The sequence below is a fragment of the Neoarius graeffei genome, chromosome 4 (assembly GCF_027579695.1).
Source record: "Neoarius graeffei isolate fNeoGra1 chromosome 4, fNeoGra1.pri, whole genome shotgun sequence".
NCBI classification, from domain to species: Eukaryota; Metazoa; Chordata; class Actinopteri; order Siluriformes; family Ariidae; genus Neoarius; species Neoarius graeffei.
Window position 1 is genome coordinate 50,940,276 of NC_083572.1, and position 27,047 is coordinate 50,967,322.

The 27,047-nt window shown below is 39.0% G+C and overlaps 1 long non-coding RNA gene across 2 annotated transcripts; it reads left to right on the forward strand.

Annotated features, from left to right (window-relative positions):
- The first annotated feature begins 21,587 nt into the window (after positions 1 to 21,587).
- On the forward strand, positions 21,588 to 25,613 carry LOC132885061 (uncharacterized). 2 transcript variants are annotated; one of them, XR_009654544.1, is made up of 3 exons: positions 21,588 to 22,635; positions 23,011 to 23,081; positions 23,217 to 25,613. It is a non-coding gene; the product is annotated as an uncharacterized LOC132885061 (long non-coding RNA). The 2 variants fall into 2 exon arrangements; XR_009654543.1 differs by having other exon boundaries at positions 23,011 to 25,613.
- The last annotated feature ends 1,434 nt before the right edge of the window (positions 25,614 to 27,047 follow it).

Here is a 27,047-nt window from a genome sequence, read left to right on the forward strand (position 1 = left end):
GCGAGTAGGACTTGAAGCTGCCCCTGGCTGGAGATTATTTCATTAAAAGCTTATATGAAAAAAAGGGAAATTCCCTTTCTCTAACAAAAAAGTGGAGGGGGAACGATAATAATAATGTCCCTGATAAACAGTGAGGGAAGAGTGAACAGCTCATATACTCCTACGTGACTGAATTGGGGGAGGCAACTTTTCATATTTATGTCCCTGGTACAAGTAGTGCTGCTGTGACAGCCTCATCCTCATTCTGCGGACTGTAACCTTGCTAGACTACCTACAAACAGATCTGCATACAATCTGACTTACCTAAATCTGTCGAAGAGGCAAGTGTGCAAGTTTTTCCACATTCCTGGCAGCATAAGCACTCTTTAGCATACTCTTGACTCATTCATAAAAAACTTCCTCATCAATACATCACGAGGCTAGCCTACCATAATTACCGTGGTAGACAGTCCAACCCCTGTGGCAGCACAGAAAGAGGGTAAACAAACACTGCTTTACTATACAGGATTTATGTGAACATTACCTGAGGATGCAACAATGGCAGAAGTGAAAAAACTAGCCTGCATCAATTCCCAAAGTACAAAAAGGTAAGAAGGTAATGGATAAATGCCATTTGCCACACAGGGACAGACCTCTCACGGGCTGACTGGAATGGTCCTTTGGGTGCAAAAACAGCACATTCGCAGCTCGTGTGCTCGGAACATTTTGAAGAAAATTGTTTCACTCAAATAACTTGGATGCACCGGGCATAAGGAATACCGTACAAGTCAGCGCTGAATCCAGATGCAGTTCCCACAATCTCCGGCCAAAAAGCGGACAAGACAAACGAGACAACACGGTCAGTAGTCCGCAAAAGAGAAGTTCAAAGGGTAAGAAAACACTTTATGGCTTCCCTAACTTTTAATTTAGCATGATATGTTATTTTGAGTTCCTTTGGGTGTAAACATAATAGTTGCTGATGCAGCTAATCAGCTTGATGTTTGTTGTATGATGGGTGTCATGCTTTGATTTGGTGGTGCCAAAAAAGCCTCGGTAATAACTAACTAAAACAACTCTATAAATATTGTTCACTTGTGTGTAATCAATTGATATGGTAATGCTTGTTTATCATGATCATCATCGCTATTCGTGTCATTGTCCGAAATACTCGAGAAAATCAGTGAAGAAATGTCGCTGGCGCTATGGTCCATTTTGTCAAATATGGCCGTGTACTGTAAGTGATGTCACACTTTACAGAAACCATTCGGAAAGCAGCTCAGGTGTTTCCAGTAATATGTCTGCCTTTTCCCGTACAAGTGTGATGTAACGCATAGTTTCAGCCTTGTTTTACAGGTAAAGAGTTTGGGTTTGTCCATAAGTCAGGGTTGCATCTCATTAATACACTATTTCAGATGTATAGTGAAAAAATTGACATTGTCACCTTAGTAGACCTTTCGCTTTGCCCCTTCAGTACTGAAGAGCGACACTCAGCCTTGCACCCAAATGATGTCATGCACTGCCCTTCCAACAAGCAACAAGGCAGCCTATTGGTGGCATTAGAGCAGCAATACAAAAATGCTCACAACTTTCTCATAAATGGTCAAACATGCCTGAAACTTTTCTTACAGGTTCTCAGTATTACAAGCTATCAACCCATGCATGTATTTATGTTACATTTTCCATTCCTTTAAAGTCTGACCATAGCCGTGAATCATATAGAAACTCAAGGCGCGGAGTAGAGCTTGCGCTGGGGCAAATAACATCCTGAAGCACAGTCCTACCAGGCCGTGCCTGTGCTGGTTCGTAGGGGATTGTGTAGAGGGAAGTGCCTGCAAAATATGGCTTCGCTGGGACCTCCGGTGGCCAAGTTATGAGTGTTTAAAGGCCGGTTGAAGCCGTGGATCAAATCAAAACTGAAGGTTCATCATTGTCACTGTCACTGACCCCGCTCTCATTGGACAATTCTGGCTCAAATCAGTACAGTTCAATACCTCTCTCTTCTTCCCTATTGCTGGCCACTTCTTCTTCGGTCAGTACGTCGTCATCAACTTGAACTGACGAAAAACTGCTAAAAGTTGAATTTTCTCCTTCACAAAATTTCTGCTCGCTTTCGTTGCTCATGTTGTTGTTTATAGCCGACATACAGTCTTGACATCACGTGGCTCCCATCTGCTATTTCCAGTTGCTTGGCGGGTGGTTCTAAAAGGGCTAAATTTACTCGGCTTTTGTCTGCAAATATATCCGCTACCGTGCGGTTTAGAGAATAGTTGCCTCTGTCCAGGGACTCAATAAACCTCACCGAATTTAACTGCTATTCTGTTTTAGCGCAAAAAAAAAGCATTTCTTTCGGCCTTTAATAGTCCGTTGATACATGCCTCAGTTTCCTGAGACATTATGGGTGTTGATAATCTCATCTCATTATCTCTAGCCGCTTTATCCTTCTACAGGGTCGCAGGCAAGCTGGAGCCTATCCCAGCTGACTACGGGCGAAAGGCGGGGTACACTCTGGACAAGTCGCCAGGTCATCACAGGGCTGACACATAGACACAGACAACTATTCACACTCACATTCACACCTACGGTCAATTTAGAGTCACCAGTTAACCTAACCTGCATGTCTTTGGACTGTGAGGGAAACCGGAGCACCCGGAGGAAACCCACACGGACACGGGGAGAACATGCAAACTCCACACAGAAAGGCCCTCGCCGGCCCCGGGGCTCGAACCCAGGACCTTCTTGCTGTGAGGCGACAGCGCTAACCACTACACCACCGTGCCGCCCGGTGTTGATAATAACTTAATAAAAAGGAGACAGAAACTGAAGTGAACTACATAAATTTAAAAAGAGCAGTGCAAAAATCAGTAATAAAGACATCATAACCTTTGAATGTGTGTGGGTGAGAATATTTCTTGTAAAGTTCCTCACCAACCTTGCCAACCTATCTATGCCAATCTCCCTTAAAAAATACAAACCCCAGGAAAACTTGACTTAGCCGCTGTTCTTTTCAATAGGTAGAAACACCCCTGGACGTTGTACGGACATTGTACCCTCAAGCCATTGGAAATCAGGTTGATGCATTTCTGTTAAGTATTATGGAATCGGCTGTTATGGATTCTAGATAGTGAAATCCCTAAATTCCTTGCAACTGTACACTGAGAAACATTGTTTTTAAGGTTTTGTACTATTTGCCCACACAGTTTTTTCACAGTGGTGAACCTTGCCCCTTCCTTGCTTGTGAACAACTAGGCCTTTCGAGGATGATCCTTTAATACCCAAGCTATCACCTGTTACCAATTAGCCTGTTTACCTGTAGAATGTTCCAAATGTGTGTTTTTGAGCATCACACAACTTTCCCAGTCTTGTGTTGCTCCTGGTTTAACATTCTTGGAACATTTTTCAGGCATTAAATTCAGAATGAGTGTATATTTTAAAAAAAAGTGCTCTGAGAGCACAATATTCCCCACTGGCAACTATGCCATAACTCTGGTAAAATGCAACTGCATTGAAAGAAATTACAATATGTATATTACTGACATATAATAAAGCATCCTGTCAAGTTTTGTGAAATTCCTCCAAAAATTGTGAGAAGAGTTGATTTCAGAAGGTGAGTACCCTTCCCAGGACAGATGGACAGACGGACAGACATCGCTACAACATAATCCCTTTTCGGGCCTTTCAGTCAGTGGGAGATAATAAAAATTCTGAGGGAAGTTGATTTCAGAAAGCAAGCCCACCTTGATGAAATTGCCAAAGTACAAGTTTGTTAATAATTAAGGCCATAACTCTGGTAAAATTTGCCCAAATTAAACAAAATTTCAATACGCGTACAACTGTCATATAAAAAGGCCTTTTGCCAAGTTTGGTGAACTTCCTCCACAAATTGTGAGGGGAGTTGATTTCAGAAGAACTCTCAGAATTCTCTTCAACCTGCAAATCTGGTTTAGTTTCGAAAATAAAGTCACATAAATGGAAAGATTAACTGTCTGACTGTATGGCAAAAAATAAAACCAACAACCCAAAGCATAAATGGCAGTTCAATTGTACATAGATGCTATTTTTTTTCTTTCTTGGCAGAAATGACAGACAAACTGGTAAGTGTTTTAGGCTCTAACTCTTGATCAGAAAGTTTGTCAATTTAAATCTTAGGCCCATGAGCAACACCTTCAACCATCAACTGCTCTGCTCATTTGTAAGATGCTCTGGACAAAACACCTTCCCAAAAGAGAAAGCATAAATGGAAGTAGCCAGTCAGTGAAGTCATTCTCTTGTGGATAACACATTTCATCATGCCAAATCGAATAAAATCAGTTTGGGATTTTCCCCTGACCTTACAATAATATTGAATGTGTTAACATCTGTGAGACAGTAGTGATACATCCATATTGTCTCTTACAGCACAAATCCTATTATTATATTATTATATTACATCTGACCCAGGGCAGGACATTGATGGAGTGGCTATCAATGTCTCCTCACAGAAAGAAGATTCTAGGTTCAAACCTAGTGGCTGATTTGGGCCTTTCCATATGGAGTTTGGAGTTCTGATGTTCTCCCTGTGCCTGCATAAATTTCCTCCAGGTGGTCTGGTTTCCTCCCACAGGCCAAAGGCATGTGGATGAAGTCAACTGGCTACTCTAAATTGCCCATAGGTGTGAATGGAAGTGTGAGTGGTGATTCATTTTTGTGTAACACTGCAATAGACTGGTGACCTTCCCAGGATGTACCTTGCCTCTCGTTCAAAGTCAGCTTCCGTCTTGGATAAGTGGTATAAATAATGTATGTATGGATTCGAGCTGAACCATCAAAACTTAAATTTAAGGCTTTTGCAATCATAATGACCACATGGGTAAATATACACAAACCTCTTGTAATAGTCTGTCTGTCTGTCTGACCTCTCTCTCTCTCTCTCTCTCTCTCTCTCTCTAAGATCCACTTCAGATACCTTTTGAACAGCACTATAAATATCCTTAACCTCGGACAATCCCCTAGGTGAAACTGACACACGCATATAGTCATTCAATCAAGTTGTCACAAAATAAGACAGATTTCCTAAAGTAATAGACAACACATTACTCCTACAAAAGCAACACAATATTAAATATAGACTGCTGTGTAGATTGCTTTACAACTATACAATATTTTGAAACTAATGGGCAAATCATTAACATTAATGTATATAATTAGATAGTTAATGTGAGAATGGTCAAGCGCAAAAATTGCATTAATAAATAAATACATTAATTACATTAATAACATACATTTGGCATGACCTACCATTAAAGGGTATATGTCAATACTTCTTATATCATAGCATATAACAGCATAATTTATAGCTGCCAAGTAATATAATAAATAATAGAATAATATAAATATAATAATATACTAAAGTTGCCAAATAATTAACTTATTAGTTGGTTTATGTAGTTTTTATAATAGCTTTTCACTATAGCATATCAAGCCATAAAAGAAGATGACATTATTAAATTGTCTATTTGAACAATTTCAGTAGTTTTGTTCCAAAAGAAGCTACAAACTAAACCATTAAACTATTTCAGTAATTTAACTGAGTAGACTATAAATTCTACATAATTTCCACCCCTTTGTCTCTCAGTGCCAGTCGCTTATAAAACAGTGCAGAGGACAAACTCACCTTGTCAGAAGACATTTCTTGGTATAGACTTTATCTATAGCTCTGCAGCTCTGTTAGGCTTAGAAAATGTTGGTGGTACACAACAAAGGGTGGAAACTAATCTAGAGATGGGAGAGTGTAGTGCTCTACTCAATGAATTATAATCAGCAGTAAGTTGCTAAGAGGATTTTCCTGCTAAGCCATCTGCTGTGCTGCTACGTCAACATGACACACCAAATTAGGAGGAATAGCAGGTTTTATAGCTCAAAAAATCTGAATGAGTCCTCTACTGCATCTTTTTTATTGTGAATATTTATCAGGCATATGAAGGTGAAAATGTAGGACATATTGATATTGGACAGTCTATAACAGGTGCTTTAGAGACAGAATCCAATTACCAAGCCTGTTTATATATATATATATATATATATATATATATATATATATATGACAGTGTAAATATAACTTATTCCTTCTATCTGTAATGACTGTTAAAACCAAAGTTGGAGTTATACAGTGACCTCCATGATTATTGGCTCCCTGTCATGTCTGTGCATGCCCATTTGTTTTTGGAGTGGGCAGGGCACACCTCGCCCATGGCAAGGACTAATTATTAGATACACCTGTTGTTATTTTGAGCGTAATTAGTGCACGCATAAAAGGACTCTGCACATGCTAGCACTTCGCAAAATATACTGTTTAGTTTCTCACGCTATTACCCCACATTTCCAAGCCTTGCTTTATGTCCTGTGTTATTCTCGTTACCGACTCTGATTCCCATTTTGTTTATTATGACTCTGTCCTTGTCTCACACTGGTGTCTATTGTTTACCTTATGCACACCTGTAAATTGCTTTTGGTGAAGTAGCTTCATCTCACACTGAAAAAATGAGAAAAAGACAACTTTTAAGTGAAATAGGTTTATTTAGAGAAAAACAAATCCCTCATCAAGAAATAATTATTTGAAACAAGAACACATGTGCCACTATTATTGGCACCCCTGGAAATTATAGTGAACACAATGTCACTGAAGCATGTTTCCCCATTTAACTTGTACATGTTTGAGTTGATTAGAGTGTGTAGGAACTTTCAAGCTCTAACCCATGACTTCCCGATTAACTAGGGTGCAAATATGAGGTGACACAGAGGCCAAATTTCCCTAGTCATCCAACAGCATGGGAAAAAGAAGAGAGAACACACAAACCAAATGAGGGAGAAGTGTGTTGAACTTCATAAGCCAGGGAATTATATATATATAAAAAAGCTACTCACCTGAAAATGTCAATTTCTATTGTTAGGGCAATAATAATAATAAAAAAAGTGGACACCAGCTGGAACTGTTATAAACTTGTCTGGAAGAGGAACCAAGTTTATTTTGCCCCAACATACAGTGAGGAGGATGGTAAGAGAGACAAAAAAAAAAAAAAAATCCCCAAGGTTCACTGTTGGTGAATTACAAGAAAAAGTAAAATGTTGGGGTTTCCAAGTCTCCAAAACCACCATTAGACGCCACCTCCATGCCAACAGATTATTTGGAAGGTACACCAGAAAAAAAGCCTTTTCTGTCAGTTAACCACAAACCTAAGCACCTGGAGTTTGCAAAATACTACTACTACAACTTTGACTAGAACCATGTTTTCTAGTCTGATAGAACCCATCCCTTGCAAGATCCTAACACACTGTTCCTAAACATGCAGTATGTTTTGGTGTATTTGGAATGTTCCACTCTCAGCCACTAGATGACAATATTAATAATGTTATAAAGACAACAGAACCCAGGCAGTTCTTAGTTTTAGCGTAAGATGGCACTATTCTACAATTTACATGTGCTTCTGACTGCAAGGCCTACTTAAGTTTCTTAACAACCACTTAGCAGATAGACTGTGGAAGCCTATAAATTCTGTACAGTCTAGGAGACATAATCAAGTTCTGAAAGAGACACTACTGCCACAGAGGGGAAAAAAGGATCAATGAAGATGTATGTCTTTGTATTTGCACTTGTAATATAGTGTATGTTTAACACTGTAATACAGTGTAAAATGTAATACCGTGTATGTTTTCATCTTCTGTGGTATATGGGGAAAGAAAGAAAATCATATTCAAAATGCAGAAACAAATCTGTTGTTCCTCGGACTTTGAGGAAAGAAAAAAATGTGTATGTGATGCAAAACTGGTTTCAAAGTCATATGCTGAAAACATTCAAGCTATAACTAGGAATTATTATTATTATTATTCATCTCATCTCATTATCTCTAGCCGCTTTATCCTTCTACAGGGTCGCAGGCAAGCTGGAGCCTATCCCAGCTGACTACGGGCGAAAGGCGAGGTACACCCTGGACAAGTCGCCAGGTCATCACAGGGCTGACACATAGACACAGACAACCATTCACACTCACATTCACACCTACGGTCAATTTAGAGTCACCAGTTAACCTAACCTGCATGTCTTTGGACTGTGGGGGAAACCGGAGCACCCGGAGGAAACCCACGCGGACACGGGGAGAACATGCAAACTCCGCGCAGAAAGGCCCTCGCCAGCCACGGGGCTCGAACCCAGGACCTTCTTGCTGTGAGGCAACAGCGCTAACCACTACACCACTGTGCCGCATTATTATTATTATTATTATTATTATTATTATTACATAAAATTATCTTTGTCTAACCCTTGAATGTGACTCACCATTGTAAAATCATGGAAGCTGAAAAGTCAGGCAAGTGTACACATATCCAACACACACACATTTGTTGTCTTACCTGTCCTTCTGAGGACATTCCACTGACATAATTATGAATGCAGTTAATTAATGCTGTGCCTGCACCTAAACCTAACCTTAACCTCAGTCATGACAAAGAAACTTTTTGGCACTTTTTTGTTGTTAAACAACAACACTTTCCTTGTGGGAACCATCCAAATGTCCCCACAAGGTCAGAAATTTTAGATTCTACTATCCTTGTGGGGACATTTGGTCCTCAGCAGTATATAAAACATGCACACGCACGCACGTGCGCGCGCGCGCACACACACACACACACACACACACACACACACACACACACAGAGGAATAAATTTTAATAGCTGGCTGCTGGTATCCAGGGCAGAGAGCAAACACTAAAGAGGACAGGAAGACCCTGATGTTTGCTTGAACTATGAGTGCTGAAGTAGCATGACTGTAAGGACATGAACTCATCACACCGTACAAATCACAGTCAGAGAGACACATGCACACAAACTCCTATCATAGGAAACACAATGAGGACAACCCAGGGAGGTGTAGGGTAAAGAAACACACACACACACACACACACACACACACACACACACACACACACACACACACACCTAAGGGAGGCAACGATGCCTCAATGTGTCTCTAGCCCAAACAATAATTGTGTCTTCCAGCAAAACACAAACAATGACAGGAGGTTTGTGTCTCACTGCAAATAAACCCAGCAAGTCAAGGCCAGGGATCAGGGAAACCCACAGTATAAAAGAAAATACTGTCAGTGTGTGCTCCCTCTTACACAATGTCCCAGCTTCCTCACAGGAAAAAAGCTGGGATACAACAGACCCAAATCTTAAACACTGTGTAGAATATGTAAGGACTCCAGGGAACTATATGTTTGTGTGTGTTGAAGGCCATGCCTGGGTAGCATATGCTAGCGTGCCATTATTCTGTCTGAGGCAGCTGGGCTGCTAGGAAAAGTGAAAGAGCTAGTGTGAAGTTGTTTACTGTCACAGACATACCACTTGACCTGATTTGCCCTCACAGCCAAACCAAAATTACAGTGGTCCCAGTGCAGAGGATCAACTTTTACATTCTCTGAATCCTGGATTTGGACCAAAATGGATCCAAAACAATTAATTCTATTACAGACACCTGAATGTTTTAGGGTATGTGTGTTTCATAATAATTGCCGACAACAAATACATTCCAAGAAATATAAAAAAAAATATATATATATATATATATATATATCAGTATTTAGTATGGCCAACACTTGTATTGCCATACATCAGCTGTCTTCAGAACACTGTTGTGGAATTTTATAAGGAAATCAGCTGGTAGTTTGAAAAAAAAAAATCCCCTTTTTTCCCCCCCAATCTTGATCTATCCTGTTTTGGTGTGCCTATGCCCAGTGGAGCCTCAGATTCCTGTTCTTGGATGACAGGAATAGAACCTAATGTGGTCTTCCACTGTTGTAACTCATCTACCTCAGTGTTTGACATCTGAGATGCATTTCTGCCCCCCACAGTTGTAAAGAGTGTTCATTTCAATTAACATAACCTTCCTGTTGGCTGAAATCAGTCTGGCCATTTTCTCTGAACTCTCTGATCAAAAAGGTCCAAGAAGGGTTCTCTTTTGAGTCTGGTTCCTCTCAGGTTTCTTCTGCATGTTGTCTTGCCACTGTTACCAATTGCTTGCTAATTAGGGATCGAAATCAACTTCTGAATTTCTGCTTTGTAGTATTTCCTGTTAATAACATTAATCTTCAGCATAACAACTGATTGGCTTTCTTTGATGTAAAACTAAGTCAAACTCTCGTCAGAGAACATTTTCTCTGTTTTCTGATATGATGCAAGGTTGTCACAAATACAAACAGGAAAATTAAAGGTTAACTCAACCAGTTGTGTCAGCTACCACTCACCTCAAATGACACTGCCAGTGATCATGTGATATCACTTAGGGGAAGTTCTGAGATAATAATCTTGTCATTGTTGCAGCTATTGGGAACAAAAAAATATGTATGTGATACAGATAATTGTATATGGCAATGAAACTTTTGTATGAAACATTGTTCATTTTAAAGAAATGGGAAACCCTTTTAAGGTCAATGAAAAAAAAAACCTTCTGCAATTAGACGGAAACCACAAGACACAACTGCATGCTTGGGGCACATTGACATGACCTGCATTACAATGGAAAGCCACATTTTTAGTTAGTACTGTGCTATACTTCTTTCTGGAGTTAAAAATGCAAATAAAGAAAAATCCTGGGAGAAATAAAATGACAAAATAATGGGTCAACAACAGGTCAATGCGTTCACCTAATTCCTTAATTTCACATTATAGCTAGGGTAGGTCCCTAGCTCCCTTCAGCACCCCCCTTCCTTCAGACCTCTCTCCAAAGTCACTCCTCCAAAATACATGAAGGCCTGATTACTCCTGTAGGACGAGTCCATGAGAGAGAGCACTGGGGAGAGGAGCGAAGTTTATCATTACCATCTCCAGTTCCCTCATGTCTCATTCACATGTAAGAAAACCACTAACATTATCATAATGAATGTAAGCAATGAACATGGCTATGGTTAGTCAGCTGTCAACTAGCTTGCTAGCTTTAGCAATATGTCTGCAATATGTCTGCCTGCCTAGCCTTGTGGAAGACTCCGGTCACATGCAATGAGGGTAGAGTGCACGTACAGTGTCTTGCAAATTATTCATCCCTCTTGGTGTTTGTCCTGTTTTGTTGCATTCCAAGCTGGAATTAAAATGGATTTATTTTAATTTAATTTAATTTTTTTTTTTTTTTTGGGGGGGGGGAGGTCGCACCATTTGATTTACACAACATGCCTACAACTTTAAAGGTGAAAATTGTTGTTTTATTGTGACAAAAACAATAATTAAATGAAAAAACCCCCCCAGAAATCTGGAGTGTGCATAGGTATTCAGCCCCAAAACTCAATACTCTGTAGAGCCACCTTTTGCTGCAAAAAAAAAAGTCTCTTGGGGTATGTCTCTATTAGCTTAGCACATCTAGCCACTGGCATTTTTGCCTATTCCTCAAGGCAAAACTGCTCCAACTCCTTCAAGTTAGATGGGTTGTGTTGGTGTACAGCAATCTTCAAGTTATGCCACAGATTCTCAACTGGATTGAGGTCTGGGCTTTGATTAGGCCATTGAAAGACATTTAAATGTTTCCCTTTAAACCACTCCAGTGTAGCTTTAGCAGCATGTTTAGGGTCATTGCCCTGCTGGAATGTGAACCTTTGTCCCAGTTTCAAACCTCTGGCAGACTCAAACAGGTTTTCCTCTAGAATTCCCCTGTATTTAGTGCCATCCATCTTTCCTTCAGTCCTGACCAGCTTTCCTGTCCCTGCAGAGGAAAAACATCCCCACAGCATGATGCTGCCACCACCATGCTTCACTGTAGGAATGGTGTTCTCCGGGTGTTGGGTTTGCACCATACATAGCATTTACCATGATGGCCAAAAAGTTCAATTTTAGTCTTATTTGACCAGAGAATCTTCTTCCATGTGTTTGGGGAGTCTGCCACATGCTGTTGGGCAAACTCCAAATGTGTTTTGTTAAGCAATGGCTTTTTTTTTCTGGCTACTCTTCCATAAAGCCCTGCTCTGTGGAGTGTATGGCTTAAAGTGGTCCTATGGACAGATACACCCATGTCCGCCATGGCTCTTTGCAGATCCTTCAGTGCTATCTTTGGGGTCTTTGTTGCATCTCTGATTAATGCCCTCCTTGCCCAGTCTGTGAGTTTTGGTGGGTGGCCTTCTCTTGTCAGGTTTGTAGTGGTGCCATATTCTTTCCATTTTGCTATAATGGATTTAATGGTGCTCCCTGGGATATTCAAAGTTTGGGATATTTTTTTATAACCCAACCCTGATCTATACTTCTCTACAACTTTGTCTCTGACCTGTTTGGAGTGCTCCTTGGTTTTCATGTTGCTTGCTTAGTAGTGTTGCAGAGTCAGGGTCCTTCCAGAACAGGTTGCTTTATACAGACATCATGTGACAGATCATGTGATACTTTGACTGCACAAAGGTGGATCTTAATTAACTAATTATGTGACTTATGAAGTGAATTGGTTGGATCAGGTCTTATTTAGGGATTTCATATGAAAGGGGGTGAATACCTATGCACACTCCAGATTTCTGTTTTTTTCATCTTAATTATTGTTTATGTCACAAACAAACAAATAAACAATTTCACCTTTAAAGTGGTAGGCATGTTGTGTAAATTAAATGGTGCTAACCCCCCAAAAATCCATTTTAATTCCAGCTTGTAATGTGACAAAACAGGACAAACACCAAGGGGGATAAATACTTTTGCAAGACACTGTAGGTAGGTAGGTAAGGGAGTAGACAAGTAGGCAGACTATCTAATCATTTCAGTCAGACCAAATGAAATGATTAGGCAACCTTTTTTACAGCTCTGCAGCTGCCACAGATTATGGATTTTTTTTCTTTTTATTGTCAGAGCATTTGATTTATTAATTCTGATCAGGATGTAAAGAAAATATCAGGAAATATAACATAGTATGCTTCTAAAAAATTACCTAGCCTCATTTTCAACTAAACACTGACTAAACAACTTGGTTCTGCAATATGTGTCATGGTGTTATTAGGCATATCAGATGCTCACTGTCCATGCTGTGAAAATTCTGCATGCAGACGCTCATCTAAGTTTCCAAATCTGTCATTGCTTAACTCTTGAATATTTTCTATCATGAATACTATCATTAAAAAGCTTAGAATTTCTGCTTTCCAAAGAAATGTATATCGTTAAGATCTGTTCAGTACTTTGGGAGTAACGGCAGATTGAAATTGTTACAACAGAGTTCACTCTCTGTTTGTGTGACGTCGGGAAACTGCCAGTGCTTTTTGAGTCACGGGAAAGTGGTCAGGCTCTCTTTTAATTGGTTTCTGACTGGATTACTTGTGAATATCAATTAGATAACTTTTATAGGGATATTTTCTAGCTCTCACTGTTTCTGATGAAGTATTCAGCAAAATTTTCTGTCAGCTAGTTTTGATGTTATGATTCATGGGAGACTTTGAAGTGAGTTTTCATAGCTTTACCTACTTATTTTTTTCAAATCAACCTGATTTATGTAAATAAATAACTATTTTAGAATATAACTGTAGTTGTTTTGATGAAAAATATTGAGATCTCAGTGCGTGGAATGATACTTTAAAAAAATGGAAGTTAGAAACACGAGTGTCAATTTCAGTTCAATTAAATGAAATTGTTTATTGGATGTGGCTCACAGTTTTTTTGAGGTTAGCCTTGAAAGCTCTGAATATTATCATTTATATTCTTTCATATAAACACTAGTAGGCCCTACATAGAAATACAAAGGCCTACAGAACGCAGAGGTTATTAGAAATATTCTTTTATAACTTTTTTATTTTGATAGAGAATGGTAGGTGTGAATGACATTCAATGCTTATTTATGCATACGTATTTTATAATTAACACTGATTTCTCCTTCTTTGTGATGTATAAATTAGAGTTAAGATCAGCTTTATATTGCACAAATAAAGCCATTTAGTGAAACTTTGAAGAAGAGTGTCCCAATTTTATGTTTTATCTAATTAGCATAATTAATACTAAATAAAAACTAATTTGCATTATCAGGTTTTACTAATTTTTCAAATTTGTATTCCGTATACAACCATCTATGTGCCTGCCAATTTCCATGTAACTCATCTCATCTCTCATCTCATTATCTCTAGCCGCTTTATCCTTCAGGGTCGCAGGCAAGCTGGAGCCTATCCCAGCTGACTATGGGCGAAAGGCGGGGTACACCCTGGACAAGTCGCCAGGTCATCACAGGGCTGACACATAGACACAGACAACCATTCACACTCACATTCACACCTACGGTCAATTTAGAGTCACCAGTTAACCTAACCTGCATGTCTTTGGACTGTGGGGGAAACCGGAGCACCCGGAGGAAACCCACGCGGACACGGGGAGAACATGCAAACTCCACACAGAAAGGCCCTCGCCAGCCCCGGGGCTCGAACCCAGGACCTTCTTGCTGTGAGGCGACAGCGCTAACCACTACACCACCGTGCTGCCCTCCATGTAACTATCTTGACAATTAAAAAAAAGTTATTAAGAAAAAACATTTCATCTCATTCATTAATGAGGTCCATTTTGGACCATGTTATCCTCATACATAATATTGCATCAGTTTTCTAAAAATTAAGCCATGTTTTAATCTTTCATTTGTAATATCTCAAGAACGGATAAACACATTTTAATTCTGTAAAAAGTACGTTGTTTAGCATTCAATTCTGAATTCAGTGAGACCAGTTTCAAGCAATTTGGATTGAATTTGAATTTTCACCTGATATGCATTCAGATAGTGTTATGTAAAGAGACTTAATCAAAATGAGTTGCTTGTTTATACTGTTTGTTAAAGAACACTGACCACATTTCCTGAACAACGTTTCTCTGTTTATCATTATTTTTAAGCTCATAATCATGATTATTCTATAAGACAGCTTCATTTAACTTCTCTCTGAGCTTACTGCATTACTGTGCATGCAGCATTGTGAAATGACTTAGTCACAGGCCTCCCAAAGACTGAACTGAGGCATAAGCAAGCCTTTGCCCTACCAGACACTGTAGTGCTTTGTGATTCAAAGCAAGTACTAGGCATACCTAGGGATTTTCCAATAAAATTGGGTGAAGAATAAAATTTAATTTACAAAATCCATAAATTTCCTTAAATTTGGTTCTGAAAATAAAATTCACTTTGCTAAGTCAGTTCATATTCAGAAACATAATGTTAAAATGCACACGGAAAAATTTACACTGATCACTGGACACTTCGGGAGCATATTTAAATAATATTGGCTGGCATTGAGTGGTATATCAGATATATTCCATTCAGCTAGCATGATACTAAAAGAGTTGAAGATGAGTTCAATATCATGCTAGCTGAATGGAATACATCTGATATACCATGAAAAAAAGCCAGCCAATATTATTATTGTTATACATACACATTTGATGGAACAATTACAGAGTTTACAAAAAGTTAAGGACAGGGGGGTTACTTACCATTTTCAATTCACTGTGACAGTTTACTGACGGCACTGCCAGTAAACAAAGAAATGCTTCTGCACATGCGCAGCAGAAAACTTTCTCATTGAATAGTCACATCAGCTCCAATGTGTGATGTCATGTTGTTTTGAAAACCATGCAATATCGCAAACCATATTCAACACTCATTCTCCATTAGGTGGAGTGACATAATACACATAGGATAAGCGATATGCTAACAATATTGCATGCTATCAAACCAAATGACTGGAACACACTAGAAGGGAATAGAATACGTTTTAATTCCATCGAAAAAGTGTCCTGTATGTATAATCATTTAAAATATTGGTGGGGTGGCATGGTGGGGGAGTGCCATTGCAGCCTCACAGCCTGTGGGTTATTGGTTCAATCCTGAGATCAGGTTACTGTCTGTGCAGTTCTCTCCCTTTGACTGTGTGGGTTACCTCCAGGTTCTTAAGTTTCTTCCCACCTCCTAACAAGATGCCATTAGATAGATTGACCCATAGGTGTGCGAATGTACATGTGCATTCCCTGTGATGGTCTGGCATTCCAATCACGGTGCATCACCACATCACACTCAGTGATCCTGCCATGTGTTAAATGTTAATATCTAACTTGCATCTTGAACTCTACCACAACTACTACAAACTGCCTCCCTTTATTCAGATGAGCATTCACTGCTGTGCCTCATGTAGTCAACAGCACCTACCCTCTTTCTGTATGCCATAAGAACTCAACACAAGTTCCTCAAATAACTATCGTGACCAGACTTGGATGGATAAGACTTGTGCAGATATCCATCAATAATTCTGGATTGTCATGATGATTTTTCATACTAATATTTTCAGATGAAGATTATATAGAGATTAAAATGATAAATTGTGTAATTGTGCTTTTATCATTTCTTTTGAGCTGTGTTAAAACAAATTCCTCTTGTTTGTGTTAAAATGGCTGATAGGTAGTTCATTTGAATGTGATATACTGTAGATGATGCTCTGAAACACTGGCATTTCTCAAATCATGACAAAATAACATCAGAGTAAAAGACCTTCTACCCTCCAGTCTTTTAGTCCTAGCAGGACCTATGGCTTTCAATGACATGGTGGGAAGTGGGGAGGAGATATTAGAACATTTGATTCGATTCGATTAGATAAAACTTTATTGATCCCTTTGGGAGGGTTCCCTCAGGGAAATTAAGTTTCCAGCAGCATCATTACAGATAAACAGAGAACAGAAATAGAGAAAAACTTCTAGATAAATTAAAATAAATTAAGTATTTACATATACAAATATAAAAATAATAAGATATGGGGAAGACAGGAAGGGGGAGAGAGAGGAGGAAGAAAAAAAAGGAAAAGGGTGGCAGCAGGAGAGATATTGCACTTTATATTGCACATTGTCCGGTATTGCTTATTGTTAGGCTAGGCTACTACTCCTTCCCGTCCTCTGTCCTCCTGTTACCCTGTTATCTACCATGCCCAGATTGTTCCTCTTGCCCTTTCCTAACCTCCTAAAATCCAGTCATTAAATGTCATTAAGGCAGTAAGAGCCATTTGTGGAGGCGACACAGTAGAAGACAGGACTAGTCCATCAGGGCCAATGTACAGTCCATGCGCCTGTTTAGATGAGCTCACAGGTGAGGCATGCAGAGAAGGGTAAGGCCATAGCTACGGTTCCTGTGAGTTTAGTAAAGCTGCAAAAATATAAACTCATTAACCTTTCAAATTGATAATAAAAGCAACTAATAGGTACAGTAAAATTCTACATGTAAAAAATTGAGCTGTTCTTTTTAGTAACATATAAAGCAAGCATTATATATATATATATATATATATATATATATATATATATATATATATATATATATATATATATATATACAACCCCGATTCCAAAAAAGTTGGGACAAAGTACAAATTGTAAATAAAAATGGAGTGCAATGATGTGGAAGTTTCAAAATTCCATATTTTATTCAGAATAGAACATAGATGACATATCAAATGTTTAAACTGAGAAAATGTATCATTTAAAGAGAAAAAATAGGTGATTTTAAATTTCATGACAACAACACATCTCAAAAAAGTTGGGACAAGGCCATGTTTCCCACTGTGAGACATCCCCTTTTCTCTTTACAACAGTCTGTAAACGTCTGGGGACTGAGGAGACAAGTTGCTCAAGTTTAGGGATAGGAATGTTAACCCATTCTTGTCTAATGTAGGATTCTAGTTGCTCAACTGTCTTAGGTCTTTTTTGTCGTATCTTCCGTTTTATGATGCGCCAAATGTTTTCTGTGGGGGAAGATCTGGACTGCAGGCTGGCCAGTTCAGTACCCGGACCCTTCTTCTACGCAGCCATGATGCTGTAATTGATGCAGTATGTGGTTTGGCATTGTCATGTTGGAAAATGCAAGGTCTTCCCTGAAAGAGACGTCGTCTGGATGGGAGCATATGTTGCTCTCGAACCTGGATATACCTTTCAGTATTGATGGTGTCTTTCCAGATGTGTAAGCTGCCCATGCCACACGCACTAATGCAACCCCATACCATCAGAGATGCAGGCTTCTGAACTGAGCGCTGATAACAACTTGGGTCATCCTTCTCCTCTTTAGTCCGAATGACACGGCGTCCCTGATTTCCATAAAGAACTTCAAATTTTGATTCGTCTGACCACAGAACAGTTTTCCACTTTGCCACAGTCCATTTTAAATGAGCCTTGGCCCAGAGAAGACGTCTGTGCTTCTGGATCATGTTTAGATACGGCTTCTTCTTTGAACTATAGAGTTTTAGCTGGCAGCGGCGGATGGCACGGTGAATTGTGTTCACAGATAATGTTCTCTGGAAATATTCCTGAGCCCATTTTGTGATTTCCAATACAGAAGCATGCCTGTATGTGATGCAGTGCTGTCTAAGGGCCCGAAGATCACGGGCACCCAGTATGGTTTTCCGGCCTTGACCCTTATGCACAGAGATTCTTCCAGATTCTCTGAATCTTTTGATGATATTATACACTGTAGATGATGATATGTTCAAACTGTTTGCAATTTTACACTGTCGAACTCCTTTCTGATATTGCTCCACTATTTGTCGGCACAGAATTAGGGGGATTGGTGATCCTCTTCCCATCTTTACTTCTGAGAGCTGCTGCCACTCCAAGATGCTCTTTTTATACCCAATCATGTTAATGACCTATTGCCAATTGACCTAATGAGTTGCAATTTGGTCCTCCAGCTGTTCCTTTTGTGTACCTTTAACTTTTCCAGCCTCTTATTGCCCCTGTCCCAACTTTTTTGAGATGTGTTGTTGTCATGAAATTTCAAATGAGCCAATATTTGGCATGAAATTTCAAAATGTCTCACTTTCGACATTTGATATGTTGTCTATGTTCTATTGTGAATATAATATCAGTTTTTGAGATTTGTAAATTATTGCATTCCGTTTTTATTTACAATTTGTACTTTGTCCCAACTTTTTTGGAATCGGGGTTGTATATATATATATATATATATATATATATATATATATATATATATATATATATATATATATACAGGGGGCTGCAAAAGTAGGTATACAGTAAAGATTATTCCAGTATTACCAGTATTATAATAGTGGTGCTAGGTTTCATTTAATACTAACATTTTGTATCATTTTATTTTACATTACTGTATACCTACTTTTGCAGCCCCCTGTAGGTGGGTGGGTGGGTAGGTAGGTAGGTAGGTAGATAGATATAGGCACTGCCTAAAACCAGAGCTCCTGTAGCATATGAACCATCAAATTGTATCGTGTCATGTATTTTACATCAGTAAATTGCTGCATTCTCTTGTGACAGTGACTCCAATAATGATATACACATTGCAGTTATGAATACATATTTATTCCTTTCTTTGACACCGCATGCCGTGCGCCAGAAACAACACCACAGCATTTATTATGTTGTGACTCTGCTGGGTGTCTGGTGAACAGCAGTGAACCAGCACTTTCACTTTACATCATTACTACATAGTTACAGTCCAATATCAAACTTGATATGTCAAACAGTTGCTTGTTTACATCGTTCAGGTCCATGAGTGTTGGAGCAAAGTACGCACATGCCATTAGGACTAATTAGCATGCATCTGTTCCTGATTAGAGCACAATTACAGCACATACATATAAGGACACTTAGTAACACAGACTTTGTGAAAGCCTTGTATTCTGTATCACTTTTCTGGTTTTGACCCTGTTTATGTTTTTGGACTTTGAGTATTGTATTACCTCTGATATCCTGTCTGTGCCTCACTCAATCACTACCTGTTTTTTTTTTTTTTTTACTCTACCTTTGTCTATGTTTTGGATTTGTTTGCTAGCGTGTTTTCAATAAAACTCTTCCTGCACTTACATCCGTCTATCACCCTTACATGACAGAAACTGTCAACTGTCTAACAAGTTAGTGGACTCATAAAAATGCTTTAACTAGTTTTATATGAAACTGTCGTGAATATTTTCCGCAAAATGTATCAGGAAATAATCCCATGTTATTTTTTAAAAAGTAAATTAAAAATAACTGCTGGATAAAAACCCATCTATCTTATGTAAATAAAGATACAAATTTCATTGTTCAGTGGTCAAGTTTTTGAGATACAATGCCTTCCACTTACGGTCAGGTTCCCTTTGGTGGTACGTGTTTGACGTTTGTATGTATGTACGGACATTGTACGGTCAAGCCATTGGAAATCAGATTGATGCATTTCTGTTAAGTACGGTATTATGGAATCCACTGTTATGGATTCTAGAGAGTGAAATCCCTAAATTTCTTGCAACTCTACATTGAGAAACATTGTCTTTAAACTATTGTACTATTTGCCCATGCAGTTTTTTCACAATGCTGAACCTCGCCCTTCCTTGCTTGTGGACAACTAAGCCTCAATTAAAATAACCTCTAGATAAAAACCCATCTATCTTATGTAAATAAAGATACAAATTTAATTGTCAGATGGTCAAGTGTTTATGAGATACATTGCCTTGCACTTACAGTCGGGTACCCTGTGGTGGTACACGTTCATTGTTCATACGTACATTCATATGTAGGGACAGATGTCATATGGTCAAAAGCCATCAAAAATCAGGTTGATGTATTACCATTTTCTCTTAAGTATGGGGCTCTGCAACGCATACACAAGGAGCTCCGCTAATAACTGTTTCACAGTATCCAGTGGCGTGAAGTATTCATTTGTGGATTGTTTTGAAAGTCAGACTGAATCCAAGACTGGCTTGAAGTATGGCATCTTTTGCCACTTGCCAAACACAACACTGGTTCCTCTCCAACAGTCCGGCTTATGCAGAGTGTGCTTAAACTAAGAGAGTCTACTTCAATTTCCATATGGTGAATATAGCATAGACAGAAATTAAATATATCTGTGTGTGCATCGGAAGTGGTGTGACAGCTTTCATGCTTTGCATGAGTATGTGCATATACGTGTGTGTGTGTGTGTGTGTGTGTGTGTGTGTGTGTGTGTGTGTATTGGTGCAATCACAGTTACAGCAGGACAGTGTCCTTAGCTGACACCTGCCAACTATACAGCTATACAAACAAGCAACAGGTGGCCTCTCCCAGGGCAGACAGTTGACAATGTTACAGCTGATAACATAGTGCTTTTACTTGTTCTAGAATGACGCACGTTTTAAAACTGATAAAGAGTTTTGCCCTCGTAGATAACTGTGCACAGTCAAACTATATACACAATTTTGGTCCAAAACCCATCATAAATAATGATTGGCAGTGTACAATATCAAAGCTTTAGATCAAAACATTGCTCAGAAGCCAACTATCCAAACTTCACAAACAGTGTAATTGCTTTATACTGCAGCTTCATCTGTGACAAGAAGAAAGCAGAATAGTCCATGCAGAAGGGGAAAATGTGCATAGAACTATCTTGACTGTACTCTTTTCCTCTCTGCTTCAACCCTGGAGTAGTTGCAGCTGGCATATATGCCCCTCTTTCCTTCCCTCAATACCCGTGTGTACTGATGGGAACCTCTCTACCCCCTGGTAGGTTCACCCCCACCCTGACAATCTCTGGGTGCTTTAGAAACAGTCAGTGCTCTTCTTGAAACGCTGCCAACAGGGGCTGGCCCTAAGCCGGCGCAGCTGAAACTTTTACAAGCTCCCTGCTTGCAAAGGCAGGAAGGCAAAGACATAGTGAGAGATTTGTGAAGGCAGTCTCTCTCTCTCTCTCTCTCTCTCTCTCTCTCTCTCTCTCTCTCTCTCTCTGCTACTGCTGCCTTGGTTGTCCTCATATCTTTAACCATAACATGCTGTTGGAATGGACTACTGTAAAACTCTGGAAAGGCTTTTCTCCTATTTTTTTTTTTGGCGACGAGGGTAGAGTGTATACGTGTTGGCTGCAGAGGGGAGGAGCTGAGGAGTACAGTGGGGAGAGCAAAATAAATGAACATACAACAAAAGCGAACGAAGGGGGCCGTGACATCACACACTGAGCTGTCCTGGACAATGCCTGAGATGAGGACGAGGGATGGCAAGCACAGCACTTCGCTGGGAAACTCTCTTTTTATTTTTCTTAATATCTTTATTCCAGGAAGTACACCTTTTTGACAGTTACACTGGATTATTTCGGTGACACTTCTCTCTCTTGGCTGGCTGGCCACCTGGGCTCCGAGCCCCTTTTTCGCCATGGCTGAATAGGATTCATCACAGGAACAACTTACTCCTGCAAGTGGCTTAAAAAATCACTTTTAACATTCTTGCAAACTCAGCTTATTAGTGTCCTAGCCATAAAGAGGCTAAAAGTCCAGGACTGTGGACTGGTGGATTGTCTTTCACCTACAAAAGTTGCACATTTTGATTGTTTTGTAAGTTTGTCGAAAGACTTTTTTTCCAAAATTATTTCTTTCCAAAGTTAGAGCCTGTATTGCTGCAGGGGTGCTAAGCAAAACAAATTTTTACCATTATGTCTAAGAGGACACGAACCTAATAGGGAAATTCACACAAAAAGCACAGGCAACACCAGGGCAGCTAAAGACGCTGAAATGACTTCTGTAGAAGGGGAACAGAGAGACATGTACTACCTGGGACGAATGCCAAATGCTGACAAAAGACTTCACCGAACTCCCTTTCTCTCTGGGAGAAATCATAGTTCTTTATTCTAAGGGTAGCTTAAATCACTGGCATTATCTCTTAATTCAAACCTGCTCCTTGAACAGAAGCCAAAGCTTGTGTAAGTATACTCATATGATTCTTTTCATACTTTTGTTTTCGCAACAAACATGTGCTTCTTTTTTCCTTTCTTGGCAACTCTCATTGGTCATAAAGTGCTCATGGTGGGATGTGTCAAGCGATGTTGTTTTGCTGATTTTGGAGGGAATCCATTCTCTCTCCATGCCTCAGGGCCCTGGGAGGCAAACGCCGTGTAGTGTTCAAGATGAAATGGTGAAGGGAACCCTATTCTGCCTGGCATCTCTTACAAAGACATAAATACAGTTGCTTTCTCTTACCTAAAAGTTAGGACGTGCTCCAAAAGTATTATTACCCCAAATTATTTTTTCTTCCCTTTTCATCCTGCTGTGACCTCATGCCATGTCTTTCCCATTAGTTTCTTGGCATCATGGTCATAGTGGGCAGGGAGATAGGAGGGTATGGCTGCAGAGTGTTACTGTTGGCTCGGTTAGTTTCTCTCATTTTCTCATTTTTCTTTATTCCCTTTTGCCAGCGAAGTATCAAGACACAAATAATATCTCATCTCCCTCTTCTTATGTCTCCTCCTTCTCTGCCTACCCACCCGCCCATCGTGCTCCTTAGCCCTTGGCCCGAGTCGCTGTGCCGTCCTGCAGAATTCATACTCAGGTATTTCCCACTTTTCCTTCAGTTTGGACACTGTTTTCCTCACGTTTAACTTTCTGCTTTCTCACAAGTGTTCAATTTTTTTCCCTTTTATGCTCATTCTTGCTTCCTATCGTCCTCATTGTTCGCCTGCACACGTGTCTGCCTTCCCCCTGTCGCCATTGCTACCATATCCACCCTTATAATGCGGTCTGATTTAAGAATTATTCTCTAGTAATGCCATATTATTAAAAAAATCAAACCGTACTTGAGAAGTGAAGACTTTACACCGTCTGTTAGTGACTGCAACTTCATCAGATTTCATCCATGCCTCCATTTGTGTATTCACAGTAAGGCTGAGCTCAATCATTTCATACAACTTGTTTGTATAATGGCGGTCAAGAAAGCACCTCACAAAGATGAGGTACATGAACGTACGTAGTGTACCGTAAAAGCAACAAAATTCATTTTGTGTGTAGTCTAATAAATTGCACTGTAGAGATTTTAAAAACAAACCATTAGCAGCGTTTGTCTTATAAACAACAAAGCTAACACGATAAACCTAAAGAGAACATAGTCTATTTCTCTTGACACTGAGAGCTGTTCAGGGAATCTTTATTATTGGCCTGATATTTAATAAGTATTGTAGAATTGATTGTGTAAAGAGAGGAATGAACTCTGCTAAAGCAACAGGCAGCTTTGTAAAACAATAGTATTGATGGAATTACCGTTATATAACATATCTATAACAGAAAGCAAGAAAAAGCAAGAAACCATGAATTAAGTCGATTTATAGTGATCTCTTCTCTCACATTACAGCTGCAGAAGATGCTTTCAAGGGTTCAAAATCTAAACAGTAGTTTATTTTTGATCTCACTAATCATGCATTACATGCATACAAAAATGCAGAGTATATCATTTGAAGCATGTATACAGGAAAAATATTTATTATGCATGCATATCCCTTAAATTTGCATATATTTAATTCATAAAACTTTCTATTCATACTTCCAATAAGTCTGCTGCATTTGGGTAATGTATAATTTTAGTGAATAGTTTGCGTGAACTCTCTGTTCAGTACTTATGCCAGCATACTGATTACGAGTATGTTCTGTACAACAATAACAGCAATAACTACTTTATACAGTTTTTCTATAGCATAAAAAGGATCAGTCTTCTAACCATTTCAATGCTATCAAAGCGGGGGGGAGATATGGGTGTATAATGTTGTCCAAAAAATGGAGATTGAGAGAGCAGGAGTGATAAAGGGTGGGGTGACAGGCAGAAAATGAGAAGGATTTCCCCTCCCCTCTGCTATCCTCAGATGAACTTGTCGTGTTACTTCATGATATTTTCTTTCAGGCCTGCCATCTCTACTTCCTGCTATTTTTGTGTCCCCTCCTCCCTCTTTCTTTCTGCCTGTGTCTTTGACTATTACTGGTATGGTAACCAGGAATAAAGTCACACTTCCTTTATCAGGAAACACATTTCAACTATGGAGTTTGAGTAAAAGTGAACTGAATTGTACACCTTTTTTTTTTTGCCTATTTGGAAAGATTTCAAAACCGTGGATATCTTTTTATGATGTGTCTAGCTGAAAGGTTTATAGGTGTGTTATACAAAGTTAGTCAAATTTGCTTAATTGTACCTAGAAATACAGGAGTGTCTGCTTTAGTACTGGAGGACTTTCCTCTTTCCTAAACAATTATAGCATTACTGATCATTTTCAAAGATAAGAATATGACTTCTATGAAGGTTTTTGTGTCTAATCTGACACCACGGAGTAACACTGCCCAAACTTAATTTACAGCTTTTGCCTATGTGCCGAATGAACCAAAGGAGAAACTAGGCTTGATAACTGTTTTTGTTTGTTGAGCCACTATCTGAGTGATAAGAGATGAACTTGAAGACCTCCACGCACACAGGACAGAGTCAAACTAAGTTGGCAGAAGGCAGACTTCCTGTTTAGAGATGCTATTTTTGTGTGCAGGGCGGTTTCCCTGTTACTGCTGAATGATAGAACGACTAACAAAAGTTAGCCTTTGTAATATTATGGCATTATTAAAGTGACAGAAACAATTAATTGATTCCATCTGAAAATCACCAGCTTTGCACAGTACAAAAGGTTACTATATTCAAATATTGTAGATTAATATGCTTATTCAGAAACTTATTAGTGGATTGCTTAATCAACCTCCAAATCAGTGATTGATGTACTGGGGTTGTTTATTGAACATGAACAGCAAATGTAATCAATAGTTCGGTTCAAAACTTGCAAATCTATCGAACCCGAAAAGTTTCATATGGGCTCTATCAAGGTTGTTGTAAAAACCTGTTTGTTTATCACTTTCCCTTAATAAAATGTCAAAGTTGAAACTGCCTTCAGTTCAATTCATGTTGGAAATGTTACATAAAGAAACTTTAACAATTTATTTACACAGTAAAAAGTTACCAAATCATTGCCGAACACTGTCAAGTTGTTATATTTTTTAAAGCTGCATTTTAAGCCAAAATTTTAGAATAGGTGCAAAAAGAGTTCAAATACAAATAAATGAAAACTTAAATATCCATTTGAATATAAATGCAATTATTTGTTCAGGAATACATTTTACAGCTAACATATACTGTCTCTCACCAAAGCTTATGTTGACACAGTACTATGTGGAGTGATCTATGGGTTTCATGAGACATGAATCACAAAAAAAAACAACAAATCATTATTTTAGAAGAAATCTGGAAAGGTTTTCATTATATTCATTATACTCCTGAAGAAGACAAGAAGGTGACACTGGATATCATTGTCTGTATTATTAAATTGCTCTTTGGACTTGAGGAGTTAAGCCCTAAAAACTGTTTCGAAAATGGTGATTGCTTATGGGCATTTTTCAGACTGTTCAAGTTTCAGTTTTTGCCCAATTATTTTAAATCTGCATTCTTCTTTGACAGCAGTTAAAGCATTTTTCAAAATTGTCTGATTTTAATATTTACATTTTATATTGCAGACTTGATACCACTCACCATTAAACTGATTCAACATCTCAATTAAGAGGTTTCTATTTGTCCTTCTGAAGCACCACCCCCCACACTCATGCTGTTCTTTCCACCCTGTTGAGTAGAGGGCCACCTTTTCCTCTGCCAACTGCCATGCCAAAACATTTCAATCACTGCCCCCATTAATTAGGCCAAAGAAGAATTTTGCATGTTAATGAGCTACCATGGTGCTTTTCACTGTCTCTGGTTCACATGCTAATTTATGCAAAGTGACAGGGCAACTGTCCTACCCCTCCTTGCATGCCAGTCAATTGTTTGGACTGCTCCCATAACCCTTGTCTGCCACCCTATTTAGGCACAGCTTCATGCCAGAGCTTGGCATTGTCTAACTGCCTCAGCTGCCACTGCAGACACCAAGTTAATATGAAATATGGGGTTTATTTCAAATAATATCAAATAATCAGAGCTGCAGCTATGCAAGATCACTTCAGAGTTAAAATCACTTCCAAGTATGAATGATTACCATCATGAAATCTGCATATTACACAACTAAAGGCAGAATTTTACTTTTTGACATTGTAATTTTTTTTAATCTTCACTTGCATTGGCAAACATATTATAAATCATGCAGGGTATTTGGATTGCATTGGCACTTGGGCAGGTATTAGAGGTTCCCTCTCATCAGAGCCAAGCTATCTAAAATGGCAGCAGAACAGCCATTTTGTTTGGGCCCTTTTGAAACTTCCTCTATGCTGACTACTTACTATCAATACAAGATATAATTGTGTACCACAACCTGTTAAACAACAGGCTTCTGCT